This window comes from Bos grunniens, chromosome 24, assembly GCF_055505025.1.
Source record: "Bos grunniens cultivar Pamir isolate PY7600 chromosome 24, Bosgru_T2T1.0, whole genome shotgun sequence".
NCBI classification, from domain to species: Eukaryota; Metazoa; Chordata; class Mammalia; order Artiodactyla; family Bovidae; genus Bos; species Bos grunniens.
In genome coordinates, this window is record NC_141188.1 from 8,199,228 (window position 1) to 8,219,929 (window position 20,702).

At 40.7% G+C, this 20,702-nt stretch overlaps 1 protein-coding gene across 36 annotated transcripts in view; it reads right to left on the reverse strand.

Annotated features, from left to right (window-relative positions):
* Positions 1-20,702, reverse strand: part of LOC147345871 (uncharacterized) — a 314,184-nt gene that overhangs the window by 245,994 nt on the left and 47,488 nt on the right. For 19 of the 36 annotated variants that reach the window (XR_015153392.1, XR_015153393.1, XR_015153394.1 and 16 more), the window contains one exon: positions 233-305. The exons of 14 other annotated variants lie outside the window; for them this stretch is intronic. The gene's annotated coding sequence lies outside the window, so the exon portion shown is untranslated. The remainder of the gene's footprint in view (positions 1-232; positions 306-20,702) is intronic. 3 more of the 36 variants (XM_086372155.1, XM_086372150.1, XM_086372147.1) reach the window with 1 other exon arrangement.

The window sequence follows — 20,702 nt, forward strand, 5'->3', positions numbered from 1 at the left end:
TAGGTTCTCGTCGGTTTTCTATTTTATATTAATATTTAGTGTCAATAGTGTATATGCATCAATTCCAATTTCCTACTTTATCCCACTACCTGCCTTTTCCCCCGGTACCCATACATTTGTTCTCTACGTCTGTCTCTATTTCTGCTTTGCAAATAAGATCATCTATATCATTTTTCTAATTTCCCCATATATGAGTTAATATAAGATATTTGTTTTTCTCTTTCTGACTTACCTCAGTCTTCACAGACACCAAAACCAGATGCCCAGGTGATTCAATCAGTTTGCCAATCTAATATTTGGAGAAACTGAAATACAATTAGAATTTAGAGACCAAAAAAAATCTCACAGTTGTGAAGAGCATCTCGTAGGACATTATCTGTCATGCCTCTACATTTTATAAGAAAAATGTGCCTCTCAAAAATATTGCTTCTTCAGGAAAATATATTGAAATTGAAACATAAAAATAAAGAAGATCCCATATCAGGTATTATTGCAGGGAATTCAAAATTTGCCTCACACACAAATATCTGAGGAAACAATTGACATTCTTTAACAAAATTACAAATTCTGTGAAGTTGAGATGCTATCATCATAAAGAACATTTTACAACTCCTGATAATTTAATATACTGCTGCCAGAAAATATACACTAGGGAAATTTAGACTTACATAAACAATGTATACTTATCTATGCAGTGTAGTATTATAATCATCTTAACTCTAACACTTTATTAGAACCTAGTAAGGAAATGCTAAATCCATCCCCTTGTCTTCAATAGCGGCGGAGTGCATAGAATGTATGGGTGATGTGCACTCAGAGGTTGAATCAAAGACAAGCTGCAAATGTTCTGTGAATGGTTTTTGTGCTTCTTCCATGAAGCGCTCTGAATACAAGAAGACCCAAGCCTAGAGAAGTGCTTATGAAAACCATATTTTTTAAGGTTCCATGCTCTGCTTTCCAAGGGAAGAGAGAGGCAGTGTACGTGCTTCCAATCGCAGCCCATTAAAATAGACTACCTTGTCATCTGATAAAACAGAAAAGCCTGAGATCACATAACCACTATCTCCCCTGCCCATTCTGCTCCAATAGATGAGGTCCCCAAGCCAAACAACCCAACTCACCCAACAAACCCAGCAGATGCCTGATGATCCCTACATAGTGAGTTTCAGATCCCTGCCAGCCCAGAAAATTATTCAAACAGGTCAATCACATGCACCAGTGGGAACCAGGGTAACCTCACCCTCTTGGTTCTATAAGAACTGACTCCTACCCCCCTGGTTATCTGTTCCACTCTCAAGTATAACCCCTGTGTATCCTGCATGACACATGGGATCCAGGCTGTGAATACAGGTGATTCGTGAAATTGCTGTTGATTTCATCTTCCCAAAGTCAAGTGTCATGGGTTCCATCATCCACATAACCCTAGCGCAGGAATGCCTTCCTCACCTACGGTGTCAGTGAAAGTGAAAGTCGCTCAGTGGTGTCCGACTCTCTGCAACCCCATGGACTATACATGTCCATGCAATTCTGCTGGCCAGAACACTGGAGTGGGAAGCCTTTCCCTTCTCTAGGGGATCTTCCCAACCCAGGGATCAAACACATGTCTCCCTCATTGCAGGCAGATTCTTTACCAACTGAGCTACAAGGGAATCCCAATGGTGTCAAGAGGAGACAATTAAAACATACCTTCAGCTAAATAACTGCTTAAAAAGAAATCCCTAGGATCTTACAGCACTTCCACAAGTATTTTGCACTTGACTAGACAGTGTAGCTAAGTCACACGGTCCATGGGAGAAGCAATTGCCAGTGTAGGACCATCATCTTACAAGCCATGCATTATGCCAAGATATAAAGGAAACTAAATGGGCTACCTGTTTACAACTGTCTGAAAATAAAGAGTGTTCTGGTTAAAGAGACCGAGTTGATTAGAATATGGATTAAAACTTAGAAGCTTTCAAAGAGATGTTTGAGTCAAAGTTGTTGCATTTACCTGTTCTGAGGAAAACTAGTAACTTTTAACAACATCTAGTTTTTTGCAGAACACATTTTTGGAACACTATTTATACTCCTGGATCCTGTTTACACCTCCACAACCCATCTCCACACAGCAAGCAGAACCATCTGACTAAAATTCCAATAGGACCATGTCTTGCCCCTGCTTGAATTCCTTCAGACTCTCTCCATCCTCTGAAAAAGCACAAGCTACTAAGCATCACATACAAGGCACTGAATGACCTGACTGATGGTGACTTTTCTTTTTAAGCAAAGAAAGAATGAGGATGTGTACAGCCTGAGGGGAAGTACCGAGTGGAAAGGAAGAAGTAAAATATATATGAGAGAGGGGATGAATAATAGAGTTATAGTCTGGAGAAGGCTGGAGGGGGGTTCAGGGATTTAAATAGAGCCATAGCTCACACTCCAATCTTGACATAGTGGAGATAAGATACAGGCTGAAAGGAAGGCATGTTGGGGTAGAGAAGCAAGATTCTTTACTGAAAGCCCCCCTATTCTCAGTCAAGTAGAAGAAAGATCACTTGCTGAGGCTCTGAAGGGCACAGAGTCTGAGCTGGTGTCTTGCACAGCAAGGTGAAATTTGAAATTATGTTCATGCAAACAGGAGGTGGATCTAAGAGCTCACTGCAAGCCATTCTGAGGCTCTCATTTGAAGTGGTGTGTGTTTTAGCCAAATGTAACTCAATCCAACCTAGAGGCTATCAAAGTAGGAAATGAATTATTTCGTTTCTGCAAAGTTCAAGTTTAACCAGACAGTTCAGTAAGAAGTGGTTCCCGAGATAATCGATAAAAATATAATTTGTATCATGGAATAAATAGGCTTATGGATGTGAGGGTTGAATCTAAAGAGCAGAGATTGAAAATCAAATATCATATGGAGTGTGGAAATGGTGTTCAGATTGTGCCCAAATAATGGACTTTTAATATCTGCCATTTCTGAGATTAGTATACTTCTAAAGGATAAGAAGGTCTAACTAATCTCTTAAAATCCCCTATCAGTATGGTAATGGTTAGAGTAAAGAGAGAGAGTATGGCTTCCCAGATGGTGCTAGTGGTAAAGAAACTGCCTGCCAATGCAGGAGATGTAAAGAGATGCAGGTTCAGTCTCTGGGTCGGGAAGATCCCCTGGAGGAGGGCATGGCAACCCACTCCAGTATTCTTGCCTAGAGAATCCTTTGGACAGAGGAGCCTGGTGGGCTATGGTCCATAAGGTCACAAAGAGTCAGACATGACTGAAGCAATTTAGCCTGCACACAAACAGATTATGAAATTGTTCCCAAATCTTCAGTAAATGGGAGAGTGGATATTTTGACTTTAAGTGATAGAAAAATCTAAGGAACCTAGAGAATTTGTCTTCTGAATTTGAAAAAATATGAGAAGGCTGGTTTCATTGGTTTAAGGGCTTAAATGATATCATAAAGATTATATCTCTCTGTATCACTGGGTTAAGCTTTGCTATTCTTTGCAGGTTGACTTGGATTGGCTTCTATGTGGCAACACAAAGTCTGCAGCATCTCCAACATCATATCACATAATATGCAAGTCTGGCAGGAAAAGTGCCTCAAATCAAAGCCCTTGACTTAGCTCTAGTTGTAAGCCAGCCCTGAAACAAACACTGTCTGGAGGTTTGAGGCACTAATTGGCTGGAACTTGACCACGGCGTCTACTCCTGGAAAATGATGAGACCTCATTCAGACCTAAAGAACTGAGACTGGGGAAGGCATAAATCCCAAATGGAAATCAGTTAAAAGAATTAAGATGAAAGAATGAAGAATAAAAAAAATCTCAAGTCACATTCCTCTGCAGCCCCATTTGATGGGACCCAAATGATACGGGTCCCACGATATGATACAGAACAACGTAATCAGCTCTGTTGCTCCTATATAATAAGAATTTCCAACTTTCTAACCCTCCACATAACCTCAGCTCAGCCAAAGTCATGTTTTACAGTCTGTCATTTTCAAAATCCCACTATGGTACCAATTTCCGTTTCAGTTAAGATTAGTTGCAAGAGAAACCAATACTCCATATTTCAAGCAAACAGCAGCAAAGAAAATGAAAAGAAATATTAGAAATCAGCCCATTTTTTCCAAAGCCTGAAATATCAGTTTCAGAGTCCATGGACAAAGGCTATTCTGTATGTCAGTTATCAAGATCTCAAATTCACTTTCACCATGGAAACACAGGAACTGAATAAGCTCCCACCCTTTTCAACATTTTTGTAATGCTATTCAAGACTTCATTTCCAGGGAAAAAGCAGTTGATTGGCCTAGCTCAGGTGATGTAGATCATGACGGGGGAGATGTGGGCACATTAAAAATCACGTTAGAATAATCTGAAGACTAAGAAGATGCACTATATCAGGAAACCAAAAACAAAAGCTTTTCACTACAGATAGGAATGCAAAAGCCTGTTGTATTGGAGGCAACAGCAAGGAAGCATAGAATACAGTAGTAATCATTCTGCAACACACGCAAGTATCAGGTCAGCTTGTTGTACACTTCAAACTTACAAGATTATGGCTCAATGATAGCTCAATAAAACTTTTTTTCAAAAAATTCAGTATGAAAAATAAATTCAATTCACAGCAGGGCATGGAGGTGGGGATTAGCATAGAGACTGGTAAAGCCAGAGAGTATAAGCTTCAAAGGAGAATGACCACAGCCATAAAAGAATAATGAAACATCACAATCATTCACTATTCTTGACAGTATTAATGAAGAACCTGAAAACTGGAAAGCTAAGCCAGAGGAGGGGGTATTTCATAGGATAGTGGTATCTATATGGGAGATCAAGGGTTTACCTAGGATAAGGGCATGGAAAGAATTCTTCACAAGAATTCTTTTTGTTCTGAGACTGGGTAGGTTCCCGGGAAGAAGATGAAAGTTGCAAGACATCACTCAACCAAATGTCTTAACAAGGATCATAATTGTTCTTATGGTAGGACATGGTACATTTAAAAGAAGTATAAGATAAGACAAGACCCTTGATTTCTGGTCTATAGGCTCTATGATTCACCAAAGATTAATACAACTTTCTGCTATGATAGAAATGTTCTATAAACTGGACTGTCCAAGATGGTAGCCCATGTTATGAGCTATGTTATGACCGAGCACATGAAATGTGGATACTGTGAATAAACTTGGCTTTTGAATTATATTTTATGATGAACTGATTTAAGTTTAAATAGCCCCATGTAACTAGAGGCTACAGTAGGAGATGCATGGTTCTGGATTATAGGGTCATATGGAATAAAAGGTGACCCTTATAAAATAAAATAGCATTAAGTTACAGTATAAAATCTTTCAAGTTTTATAAATGGAAATTTACAACAGACTTCAGATTTATACTTGCATGAGTGAGAATTCAAAAATGATTGTTAAATTCATCAAAATTCCCCCCATACATGACTTGATAAAAAGGTAGACATAAGTCATTTTTAAGATGCTAGTCCATCTTAGAACGCAGCTAGTTAAAAGTGGTGTGGTGGCATTCACAGGAGGGGAGTCAGGGTCGAGGAAATCAAGGTGAAAACCACCCGAACTGAGGCTAGTCCAGAGGTAACCAGATGTTACTTCACTGACAACTCATAACTAGTTATCCTGAATTCTTTCCTTCTGAGGTTCTTATGAAAACTTCTTCTCTAGTGTGAAAAAATAAACTGAGAATGTCTAGTACACACTCTCTGTATCCCCTCTACCTAACAGATATGATTCCTACTGATGTAGTTAATAAGTGAAACAATCAGGTAAACTTGAAGTGGGATAGCTACTGACTTAGGTCATTTGGAGAAAACTGCTTCAGTGGTGACTGCCTTTTATTTTTTAATTGAACCAATATGTTTATTCACTGAAAAAGTGATAAAAAAATAATCAAGTCAGATATAAATGAAGACATAAACAGTTTCAGTTCCACAGACTTAAACCTAGGTAGGTAGATAGATACATACATAGAACATTTATTCTTTGTTGAAAACCAGACTGCCTTTTCTTTTCCAAATAGTCCTACAGAGGTCATCAGACAAGCTGAACAGATACACCTAAGTTGTAACGCAGTTTCTTCTTCATATTTCTCTTCCCTACTTAACCAGTTTGAAATCAGACACTGTCAAATTTTTCCCCCATGGAGACATTTTCCCAGGTACTGGACCTATTGCTAAGCAATAAATATTTATAAACTCATGCTTTCATCAATGCGATGAGGGAAGCTCCCGTATTACAGCTACCTGGAGACAAGGTAGCTGGTGTTCTGAGAGTGTAAGTAACCTGCCCAAGGTCAAGGACCTAATTCTGTGGAACCAGGACTCAGAGAATTCTGCTTCCAGAGCCTTTGCTTTTGCTTTGAAATGTCTCACCACCCTGCTTCTCTCAGCTCACACACATCCACGCGGGCGTACTCATTCATAGCACACACCAACAACCAAAGCGTGGCTAAAGCTGGTTTTGGAGCATGACATCCACTGTTATCTCCTTGTTTACCTGTGTTCCCCTTCAGTGTGGCCCCTTCTCTATATCCCTGTCTCGTCACAGCTGGTACTTAACAGAAACCACTAGGATATGCCAGGTCACAAGCAATTCACAAATTTAATACACGGTTCATAGAGAAAAAAGATTTATGTAGGTAAAATGTTTTGCTGTCTATAACATATCCTGGGTGGAGGGCATTCAAGGGAAATTTTCTAAGGATATTCTAAATAAAATATCCTAGTAATAAAGACGGAGAAGGCAATGGCACCCCACTCCAGTGTTCTTGCCTGGAGAATCCCAGGGATGGGGTTGCAAAGAGTCAGACACAACTGAAGCAACTTAGCAGCAGCAGTAACAAAGGAAAATGCAAAATAAGACTTCAGCTATGCAAATATGCTTATAGTGAGGCCATTACAGCCCCTACTTAACAGTATCATCTAGAAAAAAGAGTTTTTCCTTAAAGAAATGCCACAGGCATTGATAATGGAAACACATTAAAAGTCCTCTGTCAATTACAGTATTAAGTTAAGCTACAAATTGGAAATAAGAATAAGTATTTAACCAGGACACATACCTTTAGTGGGGGGTTTATAGACTATCAAGTAAACAATTCATAAAGCTTAATCCTCTGGCTGTGTTCAAATTCAATCTATGATGCTGGTACTAAACTAGTTTGTCAAATGGGGTAAATAAAGAGGTCCCTCCAAATATGGCATATACTTTTACTTGTAGTATGACCAGATTCTGAATTTTGAATACAACATTGCTGGCCTCATTGCAATTTTATATGCTAGTAATCCTAACATGTGTTTCTCAAGTTTCCAAGGACTATCTCAGTGGTTGTTTACAGAGACTCATACAGTCATTTGTTAATTTGGTATCATGTTTGACTATAGTAAAGCTTGTGCTTGGGCTCAGTCACTCAGTCATGCCCAACTCTTTGTGACCCTATGGACTACAGCCCACCAGGCTCCTTTGTCCATGGGATTCTCCAGGCAAGAATACTGGAGAGGGTTGTCATTTCCTTCTCCAGGGGATCTTCCCAAGCCAAGGATCAAACCTGTGTCTCCCACATTGCAGGCAGATTCTTTACCACTAGCACCACTTGGAAAGCCCTGCAGTTAGGCAATAGTAAGGCTGTTAAGATATTAATGTAAGGCCGACCAGAGATGTCTCAAATGCTTTTGCTCTATGGATCAGCTACCTTCATAATAATCAGTCTGCTTGTCGTGTAATTCCATAGTACCCTAAACACATGGATTGCAGCCATTTTTTTTTAAATTCTAGATTTAAATTCCGTAAGTGCCACAGATATGACTGAATTAATCACTTGATCCCCAATGCCTAGTATGGTGCTTAGAGTATTAGGGTTTCAATGAATGTCTTGATTGAATGGGTCCATTTAGCAATATGCATAGTTGAAATGGAAGGTTACCCACTGAGTAATTTACATTGTATTGAGAACTATGTAATTTATCTTGAGTATGTAAGACATGGTCCCTGGCATTATACAAGGATTATGACACAAAAAGAATACCTCATCAGTTCTACTTCGGAAGATGGTAGTTGATAATTCAGAGAAGGCATCATAAAAGAGTAGATGCAGAAACTTGGCCTTGAGGATAAACATCTCCAGATGGACTACCATGAGTAGATGAGTAGGGATGTGAAAAGGAGTGTAAGTTTCTGTAAAGATAGAGTCAAAAATGACTGAAGTATGGATAGTAAAGAAAATGGAAGATTACAGATACAGACAACAGTGGAATTCTGAATGCTCAAAAGATTAAACTGTGTACAATGGACCAATATTTTCTAACATGCGTATTGCAACAGTCCCAAAATAAGCTTTAAAATTTAATTATTAAATAAATCATAGAAGTGCTGTGTACTATGTCTGCCTGGTACATACTATGTGTATGGTCTCATTAAAGGTACTGAGAAGGCCTGCAATTAAGTAACTCTGCATTTTACAAACTACTTGTGAAATATTCCTGCATGTATATGCATACCTGTAGACTTATTAGCAGTGCCACATGATATACTCTGAATCACTATAGTATGCATGGGAGGATCTTAAATCAGGGATCATTTCATATAGCAGATAGATCACTAATAAACAGGGGAAAGATGAAGTAACAGAAAGTGGATTTTTGGAGGAGGGGAAATAGTTTAAATATGAATGTAGATGGAGGCAGGAAACAGAGAACAGAGTGAAAATGAACAAATTTGGGACCTATTCAAGGAAAAAGGACTTAGTGACTAAGTTGATATGGGGAGTTAGAGATGGATGAGAACCAGGTTTCTACATTTCATGAGAGTATAATGGTAGTATTAACAAGAAGAGACATGGGCTTGGTTAAAATAAAACAGATATTTATGCATATTAAGTTAAATGGTACTATGGGGCATTTAACTGGAACCACGCAATAGACTGCTGACATATGGGTGTTGCATTCATACCACTTCTGGAATGTATAATTTTACGTGTATTTACATTTTCCTTTGTTTACTGATGATTCCCCTACTAAAGTCCTGAAGCAATCCTGTAATATGCTTAATAAATTTTTGTGGAATACATGATTCAAGTTGCAGGGAAATTATTGTTATTGAGTATTAAACTATAAATTAACTATAGATCGGCATCACCAACATGATGGACGTGAGTTTGAGTAAGCTCTGGGAGTTGGTGATGGACAGGGAAGCCTGGTGTGCTGCAGTCCATGGGGTCACAAAGAGTCAGATACAACTAAGCAAATGAACAGAACTATAGATTTGAATATTTGTATCCCCACAAAATTTATAAGTTAAACTCTAACTCCCAATATAATGGTATTTGGAAAGGAGGGCCTTTGGGATGTGATTAGGTCATGAGAGGGGCGCCCTGATAAAACGAATGTGTCCTTAGAAAAGAGACCCCAGGAGCTCCTTTGTCCCCTTTGCCACGTGAGGTTATAGTGAGAAGACTGTCACCTATAAGCAAGGACGAGGGTACTCCCCAGACCCCAAATCTGCCAGCACCTCATTCTAAGACTTCCAGCCTCCACCCTTCTGAGAAATAGATTATATTGTTAACAAACCATCCAGGCCCTGACATTTTTACTGTAGCAGCCCAAACTAGACAGCTGCTGCTGTTGTTCGTTCACTCAGTTGTGTCCGACTCTTTGCAACCGCATGGACTGCAGCATGCCAGGCTTCCCTGTCCTTCACTATCTCCCAGAGTTTGCTCAAACTCATGTCCATTTGCTCAGTGATGCCATCCAACCATCTCATGCTGTCGCCCCCTTCTCCTCCTGCCTTCAATCTTCCCCAGCATCAGGGTCTTTTCCAATGAGTTGGTTCTTTGCATCAGGTGGCCAAAGTATTAGAGCTAGACAGTGGGTCAACATTTTTGTTTTGTTTTTAACTAAAGATAATATTTCCCTCTTCTTTGCAGAGAATGCAGAGGACAAAAGACCAAAGTCCTTTCACCATATTCTAAATGAGAACTGGCCTCTACCCAAACTATGTATATACCAACTGCCTAACTGTCTGCCACCATTCCCTACCTACATACCGTGACCATCGAGCACATTCTGCTAACAGCTACTCAATGAGGCACCAAAAAGACAGCACTGAAGCAGCTAAATCTGTTCCTGGTACCATCAGATCAGATCAGTCGCTCAGTCGTGTCTGACTCTTTGCGACCCCATGAATCCCAGCACGCCAGGCCTCCCTGTCCATCACCAACTCCCAGAGTTCACTCAGACTCACGTCCATCGAGTCAGTGATGCCATCCAGCCATCTCATCCTCTGTCGTCCCCTTCTCCTCTTGCCCCCAATCCCTCCCAGCATCAGGGTCTTTTCCAATGAGTCAACTCTTCACACGAGGTGGCCAAAGTATTGGAGTTTCAGCCTCAACATCAGTCTTTCCAATGAGCACCAAGGAGGTTGGATCTCCTTGCAGTCCAAGGGACTCCCAAGAGTCTTCTCCAACACCACAGTTCAAAAGCATCAATTCTTCGGCACTCAGCCGTCTTCACAGTCCAACTCTCACATCCATACATGACCACAGGAAAAACCATAGCCTTGACTAGACGAACCTTTGTTGGCAAAGTAATGTCTCTGCTTTTTCCTGGTATCATGGAATTCATAATTCAGAGAACTCCTTTATTCTGATTCTCAGTCTCACTATAGTTGCTCTAACTCACTAGACCTTAGGGAATATTTTGTTTAAGAAAAGAGGTGTATATGGTAAAAATTATAATGGACTATAGCCTACTTACCTCCTATACTCCCCCCAAATACTTCAGCAATGTCTGACACATATGAATACATACTCCATGTACATATATGGAGTATATTAAAAAGCAGAAACAAGTATATTCTATATGCATTATTCAGTAATGTGTGTTTACTTCAGCATCACATGAAAATCTCAGATCGGCACATGCAGATCTTATTTTTTCTTACCAGTTACATAATACCCCATATAGAAAATAATGCCAGCTATTTCCCTTAAGGATCTTGTGTGTGTGTGTGTGTGTGTGCGCGCGCACGCGCGTGCTGTCATGTCTGACTCTTTGCAGCCCCATGGACTGTAGCCCTACAGGCTCCTCTGTCCATGGCAGAGGAAGCAAGAATTCTGGAGTGAGTTGCCATGTCCTTCTCCAGGGGATCTTCACTACCCAGGGATTGAACCCCTTCTCCTGCAGTGGCAGGCAAATTCTTTACCACTGAGCCAGCTGGGAAGCCCCAAGGATCTAACATACCCCTGAGTTGATTCTTCTTGTTCTAAGTTCTCCCACCACTTTCCCACCAGTTCAGCCAAAGTCTGAGTAAACTTCAAAGTCACAGCCACAGAAATTGCTAAGTATGTACACACAAACACACATATACAAAAATAAGGATTTTTGAAATAAGGAAAGACAGGCTAAGACATTGAAAGCTAAGGGAAAAAACACTTCCAAAAATCAAACCCCTCTTATGAACTCATGAATTCTATCATTTTAATAGTGTGATTTTGTGAAATTAAATGCTTTAAATACCACTGTCATTAATTTGAAAGCACATTTTGTTTTTAGAAGCAGTAAACAGAAACAGATTTCAAGCTCAGGCTGTGTTTGGTTGGCCTGTAAACTTCAAGATCAGGACAGTATCACTCACTCTGACATTTGGGATTTGCTACAGGCGTTCTTCTGTCTAAATGGAGCATTTCACAATGCAACTTGGGGTGCAACCATGAGTTATACTACGAGAAAATTGATTTCTGTGGGTAACAGAGTAACACATGGCGCCGCTCAGCATCCATGAGTTTAGAGAATACAACCTGGTAATATATCGAATGCTTATTGAGCAAAGCACAAAATTCTAATCTCGGTAAGCCACCGGATCTATGGCCTCTCAGTGCCCAACAAGCACTGCCTCGAAAAAGTCCACATGAGGAAATCATTTCCAGCATAACATTCTTCAGATTTATGATCTAGTGTTTCTCCTACACTATAAAATATACTGTAATGACGATGTTAAGTCATCATTGTATTCTGGAAAGGGACCTGGATTTGGACTCAGACGGCGCTCCCTATTTTTGGCTAGGTCCCTGCACATGTTCTATTTTTCTATCTCTCAAATGGGAATGGAAAATTTGGTACACTCAAACTGGTGCATAAGAGAGACACAGAAGCACTCTGCATTATGTAAAGCACAGAAATAAACTAAAACGTCAAAAAAAATGAGGACATTAGGGCAGAAATGGGCTGAATCATGTTCGTGGAACATGAAAGAGTATTCTTCACAGCCTGGAATGTAAGAAAGTTGAAATGAAAGCAGTGGCAATTTCCACCCAGGACAGGAAATCGGCGTTGATTCCCACTGTGCTGAAGATTGGCTGAGCATACGGAATGCTTGAGACACGACAGAAGACAGAACAGTCAAAATACACCAGGAAATCTCTCCTCTTTACTCCAAAGAAGTGAATATTGGTAATATTCTTGGCAATTTCCTTAAAATCTCACATGAGAATTTTATATATGAGCTATAAGCACTATTAAAAAGGGTATTTTGTTTCACACTCAACAATTTTTAGTTAAGATCTGAGTTAAAGGTTTTACATAAATGGAGAGAAGATGCGAGCAATCACGTGAAATTTATAATAAACTAAGATTTTATCAAAATGATTTTTCTAATAGTCAAGTTGATTGTGACCAAAAGATCTTCATATATCCTTACCAGAATTCTGCATAAAATATTTGTTTCCAGTTACATATCTATCCGTATATATATACATACATATTTCCAGTTACACATCTATTCATACTTGGGTCTGCGACCACATTCTTTACAACCGATATTATGTAGGGAGTGTAGGACCCCTAGCCTGGAATGTAAGGAATGATAGGATTCTTTGACTGAGAAAGGGACTTGCAACTCACTCACTTTCTAGATTGAAATATATTATGAAGTTTGGGGAATATGGTAAGCTTCAAGACATCATCATGAGCCTACTGAGATTCCCCCTGATTTTGTAAGAAATGTCTGTGTAAGCTATTGGCTGGGATGAATTATCATCAGCAGATTCTGAAAGGAAAAATCTGTTGCAAACTTAAAAAAAAAAAAACACGAAGAGCTCAATTTTTGCAGTTATAGGATTTAGGTTCCTGCTTCCTTGCGAGCTGTCAATTGAGGCTACTTTTAGCTCCCAAATGGCCCCCATTCTCCACCTTTAGCCCCTGGACGGCAAGGAGACCCAACCAGTCAATTCTAAAGGAAATCAACCCTGAATATTCATTGGAAGGACTGATGCTGAAGCTCCAATACCCTGGCCACCTGATGCAAAGAGCCAATTCATTGGATAAGACCCTGATGCTGGGAAGGATTGAGGGCAGGAGGAGAAGGGGACGACAGATGATGAGATGAGGATGGCATCATTGACCCAATGGACATGAGTTTGAGGAAGCTCCAGGAGATGGTGATGGACAGGGAGGTCTGGCTTGCTCCAGTCCATGGAATTGCAAATAGTCAGACATGACTGAGTGACTAAAAACCCACAACAGGCAGTCAAATCCTTCTTTTTCTTTGAACTTTTGACACCCATTCTGTGCCCAGCCAAAGGGACATCTCTGCTTTTAAAGGGCTCATCAGTTTAGGTCAAACTTATCTGTATCATCTTCCTATCTTTAGGTTAACTGATACATTTAACTACAAAATTTTATCACAATAGTACCTAGGATTCGTGTTTGATTGCATAACTGGACAAAGATGTGTGCACAACAATGGTCAGGAATTTCAAGTTCACTTTAGAACTCAGCCTACCACACACTTCCAAACTCTATGTAAAGGTACAGTCCATATACTGGCGTGGCCAAAAAATTTGTCAGGTTTGTGCATAGCATCTTATAGAAAAACCTAAATGAGTTTTTTGGACAACTCAATACATAAACATGGCTTGCATCCTAAGGAACTGCCCTTTTCCCTATGATCCTATAAACAGAGAAGCTCACTAAGCTATCACAGGACCTAAGCTAAGCCTTCCTGGTCTTGGGTTTGAAGGTCCAGGACCAAAGTCCAGTGTCCCTAGATTCTCAGTAACTACGGCTCCCAAAATGCTTTTGGTGACATCTGATTCTAGGGTAGAAATATTCTGCATAGTGAATTTGTTGTTGTTCAGTTGCTCAGCTATGTTCGACTCTTTGGTGACCCCCATGGACTATAGCACATCAGGCTCCCCTGTCCTTCGCTATCTCCCATAGTTGGCTCAAATTCATGTCCACTGAGTCAGTGATGCCATCCAACCAGCTCATCCTCTGTCACCTCCTCCTCCCGCCTTCAATCTTTCCCAGCATTAGGCTCTTTTACAATGAGTCGACTCTTCACATCAGGTGGCCAAGGTACTGGAGCTTCAGTTTCAGCATCCATCCTTCCAGTGAATATTCAGGGTTGATTTCCTTTAGGATTGCCTCCTTGGATCTCCTTGTAGTCCAAGGGTCTCTCAAGAGTCTTCTCAAGCACCACGGTTACATAGTAACACCACAGCACATAGCATACCGAGAGCCCTAAATTACTGGCTTTCTACATAAGTATGTTTCCACCACTCATTTTTAAAACATTTGTTCTTTAGACTCAGTGAATAATATTTTATAATATAAATGACGTATTGATACTTAAAAGACAACTAATACTCCTCAACTCTTGGCCCTGTAGAGTTTAGCCCTAAAGTATTCATAATATTTTAAAAATCACATGAAAATTCACAGGCCTGATGTTTGATATTTACAATATTAACATCGAGTAATTTCCTACTGCTTTGTAATTAGAGTCAACTCCCAAGGGGTAGCACATAATTGCTCATTTTGTAGATGTGGCACTTCTGGATCAAGAAGTGATTAAAATATTTATACTGCACAGCTTGTTCATTTCACTTATATTATCAGATTAATTTACTTTGATTCTCTGTGCATCAATATTTTTGCTTTTCTTCTTTAAAATGTCACTTCAAAGAAAATAATTTATTATAGTCATAACACCTTGTTTCACATTTGAAATAAAGAGGTAATAGATTAATATAGAGTCTCTTCTATGTTAACATATTGCAAATATATTTCCTGTGTACAAGATGCAAAATACAAAATACAAAACACTCCTTAACATGCTTAGTCACGCCCAACTCTTTGCCCCATGGGCTGAGCCCACCAGGTTCCTCTGTTCATGGGATTTTTCTGGCAAGAATTTTGGAGTGGGTTGCCATTTCATCCTCCAGGGGATCTTTCTGATTCAAGCACTAAACCTGCGTCTCCTGTGTCTCCACATTGCAGGTGGATTCTTTACCCACTGATTCTTTAACCCACAAATAGTTAAAATCACTTTGAGTAAAATATTCCAAAATATCAAATACTAATTTGGTAGTGACATACAGCTTAAAACGTTTGTGTATGTGAGAAAAGCTTTTCCAAACTGAAAATATTTCTAATCATTCTGAAAACTTGAATGCTAGAAATAACTTACTGTCTTACCTTCTAGCATGTTCTATATCATTCCATTCTCTTTCACATGTATCTGTGTATATTTACCTTGGAGAATTTATTATTCAAAATGGAATTTGTGTCAATAGTTTCCCAGCTCTTATAAATTCCTTTCTGTATTTTACCTTGGAATTTTCAGGCCCGGATGCTGTGTTTGGGGGAATACTTTATAATTATTAGATCTCTGAACAGTTTAATGAAAGTAGTCCCCAAAATTACACTCAGGAAGAGATCTACATTCGGAGACTGGGTTTCAAAGGGTGGTATTTCAAATTATCTGAGTTACAAGGTCAAAAGCTAGTAAGGAAATAATTACTTAGGTTTGAGAATGCGCTGCCACAGCCTCATCCACAACTAAGTAAATTAGCTTTTGGCACTTCTGACTTCAGCTAAAATAAAGGAGTGAGTGTGAGAGGTTTAATTAAGTGACCAAAACACAAGTCCCCAAGTCCCCTTTTAGTTGTCTGTAAGAAACTATATTACCAAAAATCAAATCTGTCCACAATCAATTTTAATAACATTTCTGAAGTACATTAAAGGAAATACAGAGTTCAGCCTGGGGGTCCCTGAGCTTCTAATCTGGAGCCTTGCTGCCCTAAGGAGAGCCTCAAAGATGGAAGGACTGTCAGAACTCAGCACTCCCGTTAATGTTCAACATTCACTGTCTGCAGTGCCTGATGCCATGAAAGCAAAGAGAACAGAAGCTTGTCCATTTAGACCCTAATATCTCCTAGATGATATTGTTGTGTGTCCCTTAAGCAAAAGAAAAAGACAAGAATTAAAGTTAGGAAGAGGGACATGCTGAAATATGAAAGCACAAAATCTCTCCAGCCAGCCAAAGACCACTGTGGTCAACATTATTGATTTCACCTGCAGGCAAAATGTTCCTTGTTGGAACAAATGAACCAAAAGAATCATTTCCACACAGAGAGAGAGAGGAGGGGAACCATGTAAAATGTGGGAAAGGGATCATGTAAACAGGGAAGGAATCCTGGAAAGACCCAACAATGAACAGTGGAGTGCCAGGATGTAAAGCTCAACTCAATCTCTTTTGTAAGACGTGTTGTCATTCAGTTTCTGAGTTGTGTCTGACTGCAACCCCATGGACTGCAGCACACCAGACTCCCCTGTCCTTCACTATCTCCCGGAGTTTGCTCAGATTCATGCCCGTTGAGTTGGTGATGCCATCCAACCATCTCATCCTCTGGTGCCCCCTTCTCCTTTAACCTTCAGTCTTTCCCAGCATCAGGGTCTTTTCCCAATGAGTTGGCTCTTTCCATCACGTGGCCAAAGTATTGGAGCTTCAGCTTTAGCATCAGTCCTTCTGGTGAATGTTCAAGGTTGATCTCCTTTAGGATTGACTGGTTTGATCTCCTTGCAGTCTAAGAGACTCTCAAGAGTCTTCTCCAAACACCACAATTTGAAAGCATCAGTTCTTCGGCATTCAGCCCTCTTTATGGTCCAACCCTCATGTCCATACATGACCACTGGAAAAACCATAGCTTTGACTATACGAACTTTGTTGGCTAAGGGATATCTCTGCTATGTTTGTCATAGCTTTCTCTCCCATGAAAAAATATACATTAATAAAATAAGTTTAAATTGCATGTCACCACATACTTTAGGAGAAAGCTGGGTGCAACACGGAGGTGACTCCAGGACAAGTTTTAGGGTTTCTGTGAATTCCTAAAGCTTGCCTTCAATCTGAGCAAGGAGGCCAGAGGACGCACCCAAACCTGTCAAGACATCCAGGCAACAGCGGTGCCTGCAGGGACAATGGCATGTTGAGTGGGTTTGTTTCCATACACGGGTGTGTACACATACACACACACACACACACACACCAGCACCAGTTTCCAAAGAGGGTGGTAGTGAGATACAGGTGACCCTTGTCCCCCCAACCAGGGCACACTCACTCACTCTTCTTCTCTTCTGGATCCATGCTTCCACACTCAGAGTGTCTGCTCTACATCAGCCCTGCCAACAACCCCTGCCATCGTGACCCTTACCCCCGTCTCTCTGCCGTTCAGTCCTGACATCACCTTCAGTCCAGTCACTTCTTCCTTCCTGTTGTCAGAAGTTTGTAGAGACCAACAAAGGGACGACAGGATGCTGGTAAACACGCTGTCACCCAAACAGACCCTAGTCCCTCAGCTATGAGGTCTGCCGGTGTCCATGGTCAAGGACTCCCAATCAGGGCAGACAGCACCCAGGCGGCTGACCCGACCTCAGGCAGGGGAAGCTGGAGGAGATGGACACGGCTGCCCTCCAGGAGCCAGAACCACCTGCTGCCGCACATCTCCGAAGCTGAGTGGAGGGGCCCGTTGGAGGAGCTTTGCTGATCAGCAGCCAAAAGTTGAGTCCTTGAAAGCCAGAGAAACTGCCTCCCAGCCTCTGTCTTCTTTCTGCCCTGAGGTGCTGGATTTGGACTTCTCAATATGAGATAAATACACCTCCTCAGACACTGCCCTAGCTGTCCCTGAAAGGGGATGGTTTTTACTGAGGGGGTACACAGACCTTGACGAGTTGTTTTCTCATTCTTTGAGGAGCATCTCGATAGAATCCTCCTTTACTGGAGAGGACAGTGAGGGTAAGACAAAGATCTGATCTGCATGAATGCCCCCACTGTGAGATATCTAATCACTTACCGCACCCATGTATTACTTCAACATTCATTCATTTTAAGAAACAGAGTCAGTGTCCCTACTGTTGGAAGTTTCTCATCATTGCAGAGATCTATGTTCCAGTTTCTGTCCCTGCAGAACACTTTCCCCACCTGCCTTAAGGCTCTGAGCACACTGGAATTACTGCATTATTTACAGAAGACTAGACGCTTCCCAAGAACAAGGACGTCTTTTCCTCAGTGTTCTTTGCCCAGAGCCTAGCACCCAGCCTGGCACGTGGTAGGAGCCAAGAAACACAGAAAGAGGCTCAAGGACAGAAGGACGTCCGGGGTCCAGGAATACAGGTGGGCTGAGGGCCACGCCCAACTCTGCTCTTGACTGCCGACGACGTTTCCCGAAACATTTCACCTCTCAGGCTCCAGCGAGCTATTTGTAAAAGACAAAGATGAGTGGGCACTTTTCCAAGACACTTTTAATACTAAATGCTTACAAATTTAGCTCAAACTTCTACCAGGGATGACACTAATATCTACGAAAAGAAAATACTCTTCAAATCCCAGTAAGAAAATAGATAGTGTCAACTGAGTTGAAAATAAATCCTTTTATCCTCAACATTATGTGATTTTCAGTATTGTGCTGCCTCTCCCTGACCAGAGATGACATGCGAGGGAAATGAATTAGGCTGCCTGTAACTCCTCAGTCGGCCAACCCTTTGTGGTCTAAAACACTGCTGCTCCTTTTTCACACTCTAAAGGGAAAACCAAGGGCTGAAATCCATGGATATCTTTTAATCAGCCTTTATTTTCACATACCCAGGCAAAACAACCAGATGAACCTCATCCTTTGTGTTCTACAGAAGACTTGACCCAGAAGTCAGATTTTAATATTTAATGAATGTCAGCTGAAATATTTCATTTGCCATTTTATATAAACATATTTCTATAATTCTTTCAACATGATGAATTTCAAATTGTAAATAACCCTGAAGGAGTCAACATCCGTGGTTTTCTGCTAAATGGCCCCCCAGCCCCTGGAATAAAAAAAAAAAAGTCCTGGCTTTTAGCATGTGCTGATTTTCATCGTACAAATACTTCCACAATGGTCAATTTCAATAATAATAATTTAACAACTGGCACACAAAATTCCCAAATATTTAAGAACTGGCTTTCCTAATCTGGTAGTAGAAGACTCCAGTATACCATTGGAACACTCAGATTATACAAAAAATGTATCCATTACTGCCCTGAACCTCTGCTCTAAAATGTTGCTACAAAGAGTATAGCCCTTGAATGAACAGCACTGGCAGAATCTCAGACAGGTGCTGGGAATCTTCAGTGTTCCTGATGCCTTACTTTTGTAAATGAAGCTTATTAGAATAAACCATGTCTGTCTGTTTGAATATGGTCTGTGACACTTTGTAGCTGAGATAGGAGAAGGAAATGGCAACCCACTCCAGTGTTCTTGCCTGGAGAATCCCAGGGACAGGGGAGCCTCGTGGGCTACCATCTATGGGGTCGCACAGAGTCCGACACGACTGAAGCGACTTAGCAGCAGCAGCAGAGATAAGCAGAAATTTTATAGTCCACAAAGCCTAAACTAGTTACCGTTTGGCATTTCATCAAGAATCCATCTCCCAACTAGGAGGTTGTTGGAAATGCAGACACTCAGGCCCCACCCCAGACTGTCTAACAGGATCTCCAGTTTGCCAGGTGCTCAGACAGGTCTCATGGAAATTCAAGTATGAAAAAGCCTTGGTCCAGATCATGCCTAGATGGCAGGGGCACAGGAGAACCTGCAGATCAGAAGGTGTGTGTGTCAAAACGGGCTTCCACTGGACAAACAGAGCCAGAAGGGGCTTTACTTTAAGGCAGATGCCGTGAGGAATGGCTAACGAGATTGTAGGGGACTGGCAGGGTCAGTTCAAAGCCGCAGGCTAAACCCTCAGGAAAAGCAGGAAGGGACACTTGGGCACAGAACTGAAGTTCCTATCCAAGGGCAGAATTTCCTCTTCCTCAGGAGATCCTGAATTCTACTCCTAATCCCTTTCTACTCATTGAACTCCCTCTGATTATCTAGAACATTCTCCTTTATTTAAATCAACTGATCACAGACTTTAATCACATCTGCAACACAATAAACCTTCACAGCAAAACCTAGATCACTGTCCGAATAACAGGTGGCTGTCACTCTGCCAAAGTGGCACACAAAGTGGGCATCAGAGCAGAGCAGGAATATTAATAGCTGAGTGAAAGGAAGGTGCTAGACACGAGACACCAGAAAACAAATGCAACACGAATTACCTAGTTCCGTATCTCCAATTCCTAATGCTGCAGAGGGTTAGACATGACCCTATGGGTTTCAAGTAGTAAAGGCAATTCTGATATCACAAAAATGATTTGTGATATAATATTCTATAAACTCCAATAAACCCCAGTAAAACCATCTTAAGAAGTTAGGGGAAATCCAGCCCATGAAACCTCTCTGGTCTCCAAAATAATAATTTTTACATAATAATGAATGATATCAATGAGCTCTCCCCACTGGATCTTAATGTAATATAAAATATGATTTATTCAAAGATGAACCTGGTAGCTGTTAAATCTAAG